The 12,646-nt window shown below is 44.9% G+C and overlaps 1 protein-coding gene across 1 annotated transcript in view; it reads right to left on the bottom strand.

The window, feature by feature from the left end:
• SFXN5 (sideroflexin 5) overlaps positions 1-12,646 on the bottom strand; it is a 1,920,751-nt gene that overhangs the window by 912,286 nt on the left and 995,819 nt on the right. The gene's annotated exons all lie outside the window — the stretch shown is intronic.

Genomic DNA, 12,646 nt, shown 5'->3' on the forward strand with positions numbered 1-12,646 from the left:
CCTCGTATTTTTATGGATACTCCCCCTCAGTGGGCGTGACCTATAGTAACAAGATAATATTATGTTATTATTACATCTATATCAAGTGTATATACATCCAATATCCTCTGCATATATATATAGTCACCAAGTCTTTATGTCACGTGATCCTTGCAAAGCAGAGCGTTGCTTGTCCACAGCACAAAGCGAATTGAGATTGCCGAGCTGTAAGACGCTGGGAACAGACGCAGGGTCCACAGGCGAAACAGGCCACTTGAGAGGCCACTTGCTTAGTGGCCAGTCCATTAAGTAATATAACTTGGACCTGGTGAGCTAAGAATCTAGGATGTTCTTGACTTCAAATTCGGGTTCTCCGTTAACCAGTACCAGATTTGGTGGTGTTTTGACCCGAGTTCCAGGCTGAACAGGTTTTAAGAGTGACACGTGGAATACGGGATGGATTTGCATATTTGGTGGTAAAACTAGTTTTACTGCCACAGGATTTATAATAGCCTTGATGGTATAGAACCCTAGGTATCTGGGATGAAATGTTCAAGTTCCTCTTATGAGCATGTGCCGAGACGCCAACCAGACTTCATCTCCGACTTAGTAGTCTGGGGCTATTCTTCGGTGTTGATCAGAGAATATTTTCTGTCTTTCTTTGGCTTGGATCAAGTGTTCTGCTGCTTTTTTGAAGGCTTGAGTGATGGTCATATGTAAAGCCTTCCCCGCGGGCATTTCCAAGACCATTGGGGTATCTAATTCGGAAGTACGTTGGGTGCCTTCCATATACGGTATAGAATGGACTCTGTCCGGTACTGGAGTGTAGCAAGTTGTAGTAGGCATATTCGGCTATCCACAGCACATCCTTCCAGCTTTCTTCCACTTGATGTAACAAGCACCGTAGGTATTGCTGTAGTGTCTGATTTGTCCGCTCCGTTTGGCCATCAGTTTGGGGATTGTGACTAGTGGACAAACAAATATCGATTTGGGCAATTGCACAACTCTTCCTCCAGGTCAGACACAAACTGACTCCCTCGGTCAGAAATCGGGACGGAGTGGAAACCATGTAATCGTACGATTTGCTCTAAAAACACCTTTGCCAGACTGGATGCATTTGGTAGGCCCTTAAGCGGAATTAAATGGGCCATTTTAGAGAATAGCTCAACAACCACTAGGATAGTGTTGAACCCTTGACAGGGAGGCAGATCTGTGATGAAATCGAGGGAGAGTGTGTGCCATGGTGCAGGTTGAATTTCCATGGGTTGAAGGAGGCATGCAGGCCTTTGTTTCTGGTATTTATTCTGTGCACAAATGCCACATGACAGGATAAACTGGGTAATGTCCTTTCGCCAGGCCAGCCACCAATAATTTCTTTTCATCTTGGCTAGGGTCTTGGCAATTCCTGGATGTCCTATCAGGGGGTCGTGGTAACCAAAAATGACTTGTTCTTGTAGTGCCTTATTCGGTAGATATAAATGCCCTCTGAAATACAGGAGTTGGTTCTTTGTTGTGTAATGTTCACCTTGAGTGGTCCAGTCTTGTAGAGCCTCAGTGTTCATTAGGAGCCAAATTTCCTTTTGGAGTTCGTCCAGAGATAACATTGTTGTACGTCCTAGTAGTTTGTCACCTGGAATAATGGCCACCGGGTCTGGGGTTGAATATGTGTTCTCATCAATACCCATGAGGGATAGGGCGTCGGCTTTTCAGTTCTGAACTCCAGGTCGGTACACGATTATGTAATCATATTCTGCAAAGAATAAAGCCCATCGGAGTTGACGGGATGATTGAGCCTTTGCCGTCTTGAGGTATTGTAGATTGCGAAGGTCAGTGATTACTGTGATGGTATGTCTGGCACCTAGGAGGTAAAGCCGCCAAGCCTTAAAGGCTGCCTTGAACGCTAGGAGTTCCTTGTCTGTTATTGCATAGTTAAGTTCAGGTGTAGTACATTTTCATGACCAAAAGGCCACGGGATGTAACTGGCCTGTTTCGGGATCGCTCTGGGAAAGAACAGCCCCCATTGCCATGCTGGAGGCATCTGTTTCCACTACATATGGGAGATCTGGGCGGGGGTGTCATAGCACCAGGGCTGAGGTAAATCTTTTCTTGAGTTCCAGGAAGGCCTTTTCCGCCTCTTCTGTCCATTGGAACACTGTTGTTTTTTCGTAATAAAGAAGTGATCAGGTGCACAATCTTGGAGAAACCCTGGATGAATTGGCGATAAAAGTTCGCAAAGCCGAGAATACTTTGGACACTTTTGACTGGAGACGGTGATGGCCAGCTAAGGATGACGTCTACTTTGTGCATATCCATCCAGACGCCTCTGGGAGTGAGGACAAAACCAAGGAACTCTACTTCAGTGACATGGAAGGAGCATTTTTCAAGTTTGGCGTATAGCTGGTGCTGTCGAAGTTTTGCAAGGACGGAGTGAACGTGCGTGACATGGCCCTGTTTAGAAGAGGAGTACACCAAGATGTCGTCGATGTAAACTAGGGCACATACGTCGATCAATTCCCATAGTACATCGTTCATGAAGTACTGGAACGCGGTGGGAGTGTTGCAAAGCCCAAAGGGCATCACCTGATATTCGTATAGCCCATACTTAGTACAAAAGGCAGTCTTCCTTTTGTCTCCTTTCTTTACACGCACAAGATGGTATGCCTCCCTGAGTTCCAATTTCGTGTAAATTTGGGCATCTCTGACTTGGTCCAGCAGTTCTGGGATAAGGGGTAGAGGATAACGGTTTTTTACTGTTAGCTGGTTTAGTGCGCGGTCGTCGATGCAGGTTCTCAAGTCCACCTCCTTCTTGGGTACGAAGAATAGGGGGGAGGCTGCCGGGGATTTGGACGGGCGGATAATACCGCTTGCCAGGTATTGGCCAGATATGATTTCAAGTGGAGATTTTCAGGTTCGGTGAGTGCATACATTCTACTACACAGGATTTGTGCACCAGGTACGAGGTTGATCTGATAGTCATACGGCCTGTGAGGGGGTCAGGTTCTTTTTGAAAAACGTCTTGGAAATCGTGGTATTTGCTTGGTAGTGTACTTGTTACACCTAGTACCATCGCCTCTTTATCTTAGACAGGTGTCTCTGGGTCAGACGATTGCATTTCCACTTGGTAGCACGCATGAGCCCACTCATTGGAGAAGGCTTATTTTTTGGCTCGCCAGTCGATGTTAGAATTGTGAGCCACCAACCACGGAATCCCTACAATCACCCGGAACTGAGGGGCCTTGATAAGGTCGAAGACAATGGCTTCCCGATGTCCGTCTTGGCACAGAAAAGTCAATTCTGCTGTGCGTTGAATTACAGGGCCAGAAGCTATCTCTGTGCCGTCGACAGTGGTGACCTTCTCAGTTATCGTTTTCTGACAATGGGGAAGCCCCATCCTTGTTGCCAGGCCTTGGTCTATGTAGTTACCAACGGCTCAGCTGTTTATGTATGCCTCCACAGACTGCATCCGAGACGGTTGTTGGTGACTGATCAAAATCACAGACAAGGCAAGGTGTGAGGTCTGTGGCTCTTTTCCTTCGCTCGACAAATGGACCTCTACCTTGCTGGGCCGGGAAGTTTTCCGACTCTTGTTCTCCTCCTTCTTTCTCTGTAGCTCCAACTGTTCTGCTAGGCAGTTTTACGGGACATTCTCTGAGGAAGTGACCTGATTTCCCGCAGTACAGGCATATTTGTTGTTGTCTCCTTTTGTCTCTTTCGGCCTCGGTTAATAGGCTCCGTACCTCCCCAATTTGTACAGGTTCCGAAGTGTTTTCTGATTAACGCGGAATGTTCTCCTTTGAGCGTACATACACAGTCCGATTCTCCATTCTGGCTCGATCTGTCCTTCGATCTTGCAGCCTGTGGTCTAGCTGCACCACTAGGTTGATGAACTCTGCACAGTCTTTTGGCAGGTTTACCACCTGAGCTAAGACATCTTTCAAGTTCCCCCGTAATCCTCGATGGAATAACATTGTTCGTTTCTCCTCAGGCCACCCAGCTTCAACGACAAGTCTGTTAAAAGTGCTGATATATGTTAACAAATCTTGGCTGCCTTGGCGGAGGGACAGAAGTTCGTTATCCAGAGCTTAGCCCTGGGTATGTCAGGCGAACAGCTTCTCCATCTCCTGTTTAAACCCTCTGAAATCCTGCAGGAGTGGGTCATCCTGCCCTACTAACAGTATGGACCAATGCGCGGCACTGCCACTCAGATATGACAGAACGAAGGCAATCCGTGACTGATCGTTAGGAAAGACTCCGGGTCTACAAAGAAAATGGAGGCGGCACTGGTTCATGAATACTGCATATTGTCTTGGGTCCCCCATAAAACGTTCCGGTGGGGCCAAAGGAACTGCCCCACGGAGGACCACCTGCACTGGATTGACGGATGTGGCTGGAACCGACGGAATACTTCCTGGCAACGGAGCCTGCCCAGCCTGCGTTTGGAGCAATTGTCTGGCTGATTCATCGGTGCGGTCCTTGGTGACAATCAACTCCCTCCTAAGGGCGTTGGTTTCTTGCTGGGCGGAGTGCTCCTCGGCCCGTAATTCTCCGAGTAACTGGGCTAGTTGGTCAGTCTTTGATGTTTCCATGACGCCCAGGTAGATGTTTTAATTGAGGCTTTGCGTTCTGTTTCGCTCACCTGGTATCCACGGGGACACCACACGATAGTGGATGGAGGTCTAAGCACTATCCCGGACCCCTCTCTGCTTGGTTATGTGGCAGACGCTGAGAAGCACCTTAGGTTTTTGTGCGTTGAACTCTCCGTCCTGCGTCTCTGTGCAGGAGCGCGTGGTTGGTGCGGGCGTTCCGTGGACCTAGTTGCTTCACTAGTCCGTTTGCCCTTATGTCGAGTACAGTCCGGCTGTGACACCGACTCTGCTTCCTGTCTTCCAGGTGAGTTATAATGTCTTTTCCGTCTTTATTCTGTCTCTGTCTTTCCCTCTGTTTTCACTGTCTTCTTGGCATCTTGCTCCACTACGCTGTTCCCTAACAATGTCTCTTGTTTTCACAGGGATGGTTGCGATCTCGGAGTTGCTGCACCGATGGCGAAGACCACGGCGAGTTATTGATGCATGGAGCGCTGCGCTGTTTATTGGTGTTAATTGCTAACCTGTGTTCTCTTCTCTTCTTTGTACAGGTTGCGGTGATGTTCCGAAGTGATGAGCAATCGAAGCGCTGCTTGCCCAGGTAAGTGCTTTGTTAATGCTGACCTTGTTCCTTCTCACTTGCAGGTTGCAGTGAAACCTGGAGATGGGCGAAGTAAGAGAAGCGCAGGGGGATGCCAGGACTCGCTGCTTGCCCAGGTAAGAATTGTTATTAATGCTGTCCTTGTTTCTTTACCTTTGCAGGTTGCTGCGAACTCTGGAGATGGGCGAGCTAAGCAAAGCACAGGATGGATTCAAGACAGGTTACTTCACAGGTAGTGTTCTTGCTCGCTAATGCTGTTCTTGTTCTTCCAGGTTATTAATGGAATCCAGATCTAGGGCTTCAGGATCAGGCCGCCGGAGAAGCTGATGAGCAGGAGCTGGACACGGTGAGCGTTACGCTGCATGAGTGCAGAATAACGCAAAGCGTGTTCTGCTGTTTGGGTGTGGTTTAAATAGCCCAGGTAAAGTAGTTCCAGGCCAAGTAGTTCCAGGCCCAGCCACACCCAAAACACTAGACTGCATGGCTTGGTTCTAAAGAACTGTGCTGTGTAATAGGCCTCCATGTTGGATTAAGGTCCAAAACTGGTATTGCTTTATTCCTCGTAATGAGCCTGGCGCCAAAGGCGCCAGTACTGACTCCATGTATGTTTCTGATGGAGTTTTAAGGCCCTTGCGGCCAGCATGAAGGGCTTTAGCCCCACTGCTGCCAGGGGGCTGTTACACCTGGTCAGGGGCATGGATCATGACACAGACATGCCATTCACTGCCTTTCACACAGAGGGGTGGCAACTAGCTTCAAGTGACACATCGTCCGGCAACCAAGCCTCTCCTCCAGGCTTGCCTTAATTATTCCTCATTAGCATGCACTGCCACCAGCCAGATTAGACAAAGGGAAAACAGATCCATGGATCCTTTGATATTTAAATTAGGCTGCCCATGGCTGGAGAAAGGTGTACCTTCCCCCTTCTTGAGATGCTTTGATGTACCGGTGGCTGTCACATTCCACGTGAACATGACAAAGGAAGATGGCGCCTGTAGGCTGTGTCTTCCCAGAGTACACGCGACTATGTGTTTTGTGTGGGAAACAGATGATATGTGTGCAGAATGGCCCCACACATTTCTCGGAGGTTGTTCTCCTATCATTCATTTTCATTATTAAATATAAATCTAAAAGCCCAGGCGAGCACACTCTCCCCGTGCGGATGGTCGAATTCCTCACAGTGCTACAGTATAAGGCTCACACATGTTTTTGCTGTAGCAGTTAGTGAGAATCACAAAGCTAACCAAAGTACTCAGATGTCATGCGTCACAATCGTCATGGAGACCCGTGGCACCTGAGCTGGTCCAACATCAGTTTGTATTTAATTTGAGGTCATTGTGTTTTGGTGGGCAGTGTTGTACGTCACAAATTCTGTTTTTTTGTGTTGGTATTAATCCTCCATGTTGGTCAATTGGAGTGGGCATTTTTGTTCAGGATAAAGGAACTTGAATGTCTACCTCATCATCCACACCCCCATTCTCTTTACTCCTTAAGTTGTTCATACGTATTCAGATATCTTTTCCGGGAAACAGTGTCACAAGCTCTATTCGATGCTGGCTCACTTCTCCTGCTCCCTAAAACCTCTGCATCAATCTGGTCCAATATCCAGCACCTCAGACAAAGCCTTAAACGACTCAATCCCACAATGTCCTTTAGGTAGAGCTTTAAAACAATTTAAAACAGTTTCTTACATTCTCCTTGAAGCTCTTCGTCACTGGATATCTATCATTATAGGTTCCTCGCTGAGCTCCGGCATCTGCCAACTGTTGACTGCCCTGTACCATGCAGACCCTCCATCCTTTTATCATGATCAGCTGGTGCTTGGCTGGAATTTGAAAAGCTACCAATGTCACATGCACTGCTACATTGAACTTATGCAGCAAAACAGTTAGTATATTACAAAGGGGTGCTGAAGGAGAGGGAGTCGGGAGAATAAGGACGAAGCTTCAAGCTAAAGTACTGAGACGCTGACAAAAACAGACTGACTCTCAGTACGCGGTTGCCATGCTGAAAGAGGATGTTTGGGACCAGCACGATAAAAGCATCTAGAGCCTGAGAGTGTTGCTGTGAATTCTGAATAGTACCAAGATTCTGAGAGTGGCACCGAGAAGACTGTCACAAGGTCTGATGCCTGAGAGGAATATGAAGACAACTAAAAGAAGCCTTAATAAGTTGGTCCCCCCATCCAAAGGGCCTAGCCCAGGAAGATCAATTGGCTGTTCACAATCCCTATCAGAGGTGCCAAATGCCTTTCGACAACCAGTGACAAAATGGCTAACTTGGAAAAGCACAGAATTAATCCTGCTACTTCCGTGTGACCCCTGGATGACAGATAAAGGCCCAATACTGGGTTTAACCCAAATAAGTCACTTGACTGATGGAATACCCAAAGCCATTGAACTTGAGGGGGATGATTCATTCATAGATGGATACCTTAATTTAGAGCATGACCATAAAAATGGGCCAAGTGACATGCAATCAACTGTCGTCTGACTGGATTTTTTAAAATTGGCCTCTCCGGTAAGAGTATCGACGGCACAATCTTTAGATGGAGACTTGTCGATATTTGAGTCTAAAAGGTGTGAGATACATTCTCAGTCCACTACACACAAAGGGTTTGAACCAAATCTGGGAGTGCTCTGAACTTGGGTTTGGAGTCTATTGTTGGACTCTATGATAATATCAGTTATGAGTTTCGACGAAATGGGCCTCATTACAAGTTTGCCGGTCTATTAACTACGGTGCCGGCAAGGTACCGGCACCATTGTTACCGGATCGGCAAACTACTGACCTGGCGGATGGACCGGCACCCACGAGCAGACCATGTCGGATGCACCGGCACCATTCATAAATAGTGCCGGTGCATCCGACATCCCCATTCCCATTGAGCCCTATTTGGCTCAATGGGAATGGGGAGTCATATTTTCCGGCGCCCGGGAATGGGCTGTACTGCCCCAGTAATTGCCCATAACCGAGTGCCGGAAAAAAACTTACTCCGGCGGAAAGACGTGTCGGATTTACCGGCACGGCTACTGCCGGACTCATAATGAGGCCCAATGTTTTGAAACTTGAACCAATTTATAAAAAACCTGAAAAATAGACCAATGCCTATCCCAGAGATGGGTATTCTAAATAAGATGAAACAACCTACTGAGAAAAAAGTTCCTGGTGACAACGTAATAATTGCTGAAATTTCAGAATCATCTATCATGTGCGTGGCTGAGCTAATTGAAAATCAACTGAATGAGGAAGGTGATGAAGGTCGACCGAAGTATCGAAGTAGTCCAACAAGAGCGCATAAAGTAAAATCTGGCAAAAGGGGAAATTGAGTTAAGCCACAAAAGAAAAAGTCAAAACATCAAAAGAGACAAAAAATACAGAGTTCTAATAGATTTTTCAAGCATTGATTAGAGGATCCAGTGTAAGAAATAATAAGACACAAACCTATGCCCAAAGTTTAGGCTTATCACCAAGCAGTGTAAAAAAGAAACATCTAACCCCAAGAAAAGGCATACAAAAAAGAAATGTCAGAAAGTCCAGATTGTGCCATAATGTAATGATGTATCATTGGCTCTCCAATCGCCTCTATCTTTATTGGTTGATCAAATCAGAGTGGAAAATGTAGGTTTGGACAGACTGGCTGAAAACCGTTCTGACATAACAACAATATCGTGGGACGATCCAGTTCCTTCGACTAGAATGGAAAGTAGTACAAAAGAGGAATAAAGGTCTGAACAAACAGACTGAAATACCTATTCGACCATTGCCCTTTTCCAGGGACTTGGACTGACCCTCATAGATGTGCTATTTCCTAAAAACAATTAAGGTCCACTGAACCGATCGAAATTTATGTCATTTCTCTCAGAAATTACACAGTTGAGTGTAATGACAACAGAGGATATAACCCCTGTGCAATTCTTGAGAAGTGACAAATACCAGTTTAGTAGCATTACGTATTCCTTCGAAATTATTAGTGAAGTTAATTCCAAAGGAGGCTGGAAGTCTAATAAAAATGGGCTATGCTATGTAACATCGATTTCAATTAATGGCTCAGTGAAAGGTTCAAAGGGGGGACAAGTATAAGAGTCTTGTACAAACAACCAGAAGATTAATGACTAGGGTGAAAACCTTAAAATTAAAATACAATATGAGACAAAAGGAACAATAGTAGTTACGGCAGACGTCAAGTGAGTAGACAGAAATGTGGACTGGTCATGGCTCCTGGGGGCCTTGGTGCAATCGATAACCTTACATGAAAAACAAACAATGCTTTAGCTGAAGATTGGTTAAAAATATTCTTTCGAATTCAAGAGGCTACAATAGTATCCAGAAACTGACCTATTGCCTGAATTTGACACATTTCTATTTAGCATGTCTCCTAAAAACGTAAGTGGCCAAAAGGAATTTGGGTGCCATTTCAATAGTACATGTTTACAGAAATGTATTAAAGGCGGAAGCAGTTCAGTTTCTTGATAATTTAAATAGAATCTTATCCTTGTGGTTTGAAAGAGATTGTACAAAACAGGTTATTTTAATGGGAGACTTAAACTGTATATGTATAAATAAACATGCATACCCAAATTGCTCAATCACCAGTAAATCAAAAAAGAAACAATAAAATCGCATCTCTACAAATGAAATAATCAAAGGGCCCAGATGGACTGAGACTTTGGACTGTGGGGATATGCATAGCGTAATGTAAGGAAGACATGGTATCAACAGTAAAACAGACACAAGTCACCACAGTTCAAGGGTGTTTATTGAACTTCAAAAAGGGTATGATAAACACCTATCTAAACCTAAATATACAGATGGGAACAAGCTATGACCATCAAATAATAATAACACAGTCCTAGGGGTGTCTTGTCAAAATAAAAGGGCCTATACTAAAAAACATATTGCCAATCCTTACCTCTAAATACAAATAGTGTGGGAAACAAAGTTATATAAAAGAAAGAAGTGTTCAAGAAATGATATGTCAAGATATTCAGGCCTCCCTTCCCCACGTTTTCAGCATGGGACAAGGCGGCACACTCAAGCTTAGCACAGTCTCTGCCTTCCCTAGCACGAGGGTGCAGTTCCAACATTAGCATCAGGGCCTTCTATGCCCAAGTCTCTTTGCCTTTCAAATTCTCTTATTTCAGAGGGCCAGATGTGACAAACAAACGTAAGTTCTTTTCCTCTTAGGTTTTCACAGGTACTCCATTTCTCAGGTGATTCACTATTCACCTCGAATCCCCCTCATCTGGGCTCAGATCCCCTTTAACACAATACTCGAAGGATTTTCATGTATCCAATCAACATCGAAAACATTTGATTGTACACAGTATTTTGCTTGACCTGTCACAGGACCACTTTGATGCAGTTCTTTGCCACTGTTTCACCGTTGTCAACTCTTAGTTGGATGCCTTACAGAGACCTTCGAATAAGCATGCATGTGGTGCCAGACCATCTGTCAAAGGTACCGTATATTGGTTTCAAAGTTCAATCACTCATCTGTTGTTCAATTTTACTCGCTTTGGTCATCATATGCATTTCATAAACTGTTCGCTTCAGCACTCACCATACAATATTGCCGCTTGCATCCTTGGCTTCAACACAGACTGGACTGGTATCGGTCTCACCACTCACAGGTTGTGTTGATTTCACTGGCACTGCTTTGTTGTAGGATCCAAGGACAGTATCACAGCAGCATGCGATTCTCCACGCCTTGATCATCGACGCGGGAGTGCCCTAGTTACCTCCTACACACAAAGCAGGATTCTTCAGTCTGGTTTCCTGGTCTTACATTTGCTATTCTGGAGGTTTTGTGAAAGTAATGGTTCCTTGTCAAAAAGGTCAGGAGTGCTTCCCTCCTTGCGATCCCCTTCTGTTTCGCCATCTTCTTTGTCCTCATGTTAAACTGCCATTTTGGAACTGCTGTTTCCTTGTGTGTGTGCTCTCATGCTCCGCCTTTTATCCGTGTGGGGAAGTGTAATGGAAGTCAGATGTGCGTGATGGTCAGTAATTTCCTGACCCTGACTGGCCACTGTATTGGGACATGTCAGGTATTCAGTTTGGGTGTTAGTCTGTTTTCTCTCATTGTGATTTGTCTGTGAGACAGTGTTTGTGATGTGAAAGGGGGGGGTTGAGTTCCTCGTAGGATGGGGTAAAGGTGTTACAGGGAAGAGGATACTGCATCTCGCCATCCGGTATCCCACTCCCCGAAGACCACTCACCCAATTGATCCTCCCACACTGGTCCACCCCCAGGAACTGGATCCAAGAGCGATGGCTGTGTCCTGGCCACTTGGAGGACAGATCCCTGGGGACTAGTGGCTGAGACACCTTCAGATTTCTCACAGTAAACAGGAATATTCCAGGGGAATCCCTGCAACGCCAACATGGTATAGTGCTACTGCCAGCTCCACACTAGATTACAGATATTTTGCTAAGTAGTTATTTATGCCATGTAGCCATATGGCAGTTTTAAAAACAGAAGAGTGTGACCTTCGAATACTACAACTAATAATAGATATTGATGTTGTGAAAGCGTTCCACGAAAAGGGACCCATTAATCTTATGGTGAACCCTTAAGGTATGAGATTATTAAGGAGACTGTTAGTAAATAGGAAAATAAACAGAAAAATCCAGATTAAATGGGACACCTTAGATTGGCCTGATAAGGTCACAGCGATTCTTTTTTTTTTATTCCTTGACTCCATCTGGGGGGACAAAATGTGGGCAATCCTTGTGAATAAAGCCTCAGAAGGCAAGAGGCATAGTCAAGTATTTGACGAATTAGTGAAAAACAAAAAAGTGAATTAAGATGGCCAATAACATTTCTCAATAAAAACTTGAATGGTGATGAGACCCTACTTAACCATAAGAAGAAAATTGTAAAGCAGAATTATAAAACTTTTTTAAAAAAACACAGGGACATCATTTACGATAGCCAACATAAACTGCACATATTCAAATCTAAGATTTCAGCTTTATTTCGGGTGGGGGGTGTAAATTCAATGGAGGTGACAAATAATAATGTCCAATTGAATCCAATATCCAAGGAAGTATGAGGAAATACTGCCATGAAAAGTCTATAAGAGCCCAACAGAACTAGCACACCACTTGGTATTGGAGTCTAACTCAGAATAGAGACTAACTATTCCCAAGGAGAATATTTTGGACCAAATTAGGTGATTAAAACATTCTTGAGCCGCCGGTCCTGATGACCTACAAGAGTTATTAAAGGAAATGCATTTCTATGGGCAGAAAAATGCTATGTATATTGTATAACAGTGGAAATATGACTTATGTAATGCCACACTTAAGGCTTAATGCCCATACTGTACTCATTTTCAAGACGAGATCGAGAGAGGTACCAAATCATTACCGGCCAATAGCCTTAATGGATGTCTGCAGTAAGGTTTATGCTACATTTCCCCTAAATGAAATTCAGAAGTGTTCAGTAAACAATCGATTATCGAATTTCAAACGGGCATTAG

This window comes from Ambystoma mexicanum, chromosome 6q (assembly GCF_040938575.1).
Source record: "Ambystoma mexicanum isolate Mex_15411 chromosome 6q, UKY_AmexF1_1, whole genome shotgun sequence".
In the NCBI taxonomy this organism is placed as follows: Eukaryota; Metazoa; Chordata; class Amphibia; order Caudata; family Ambystomatidae; genus Ambystoma; species Ambystoma mexicanum.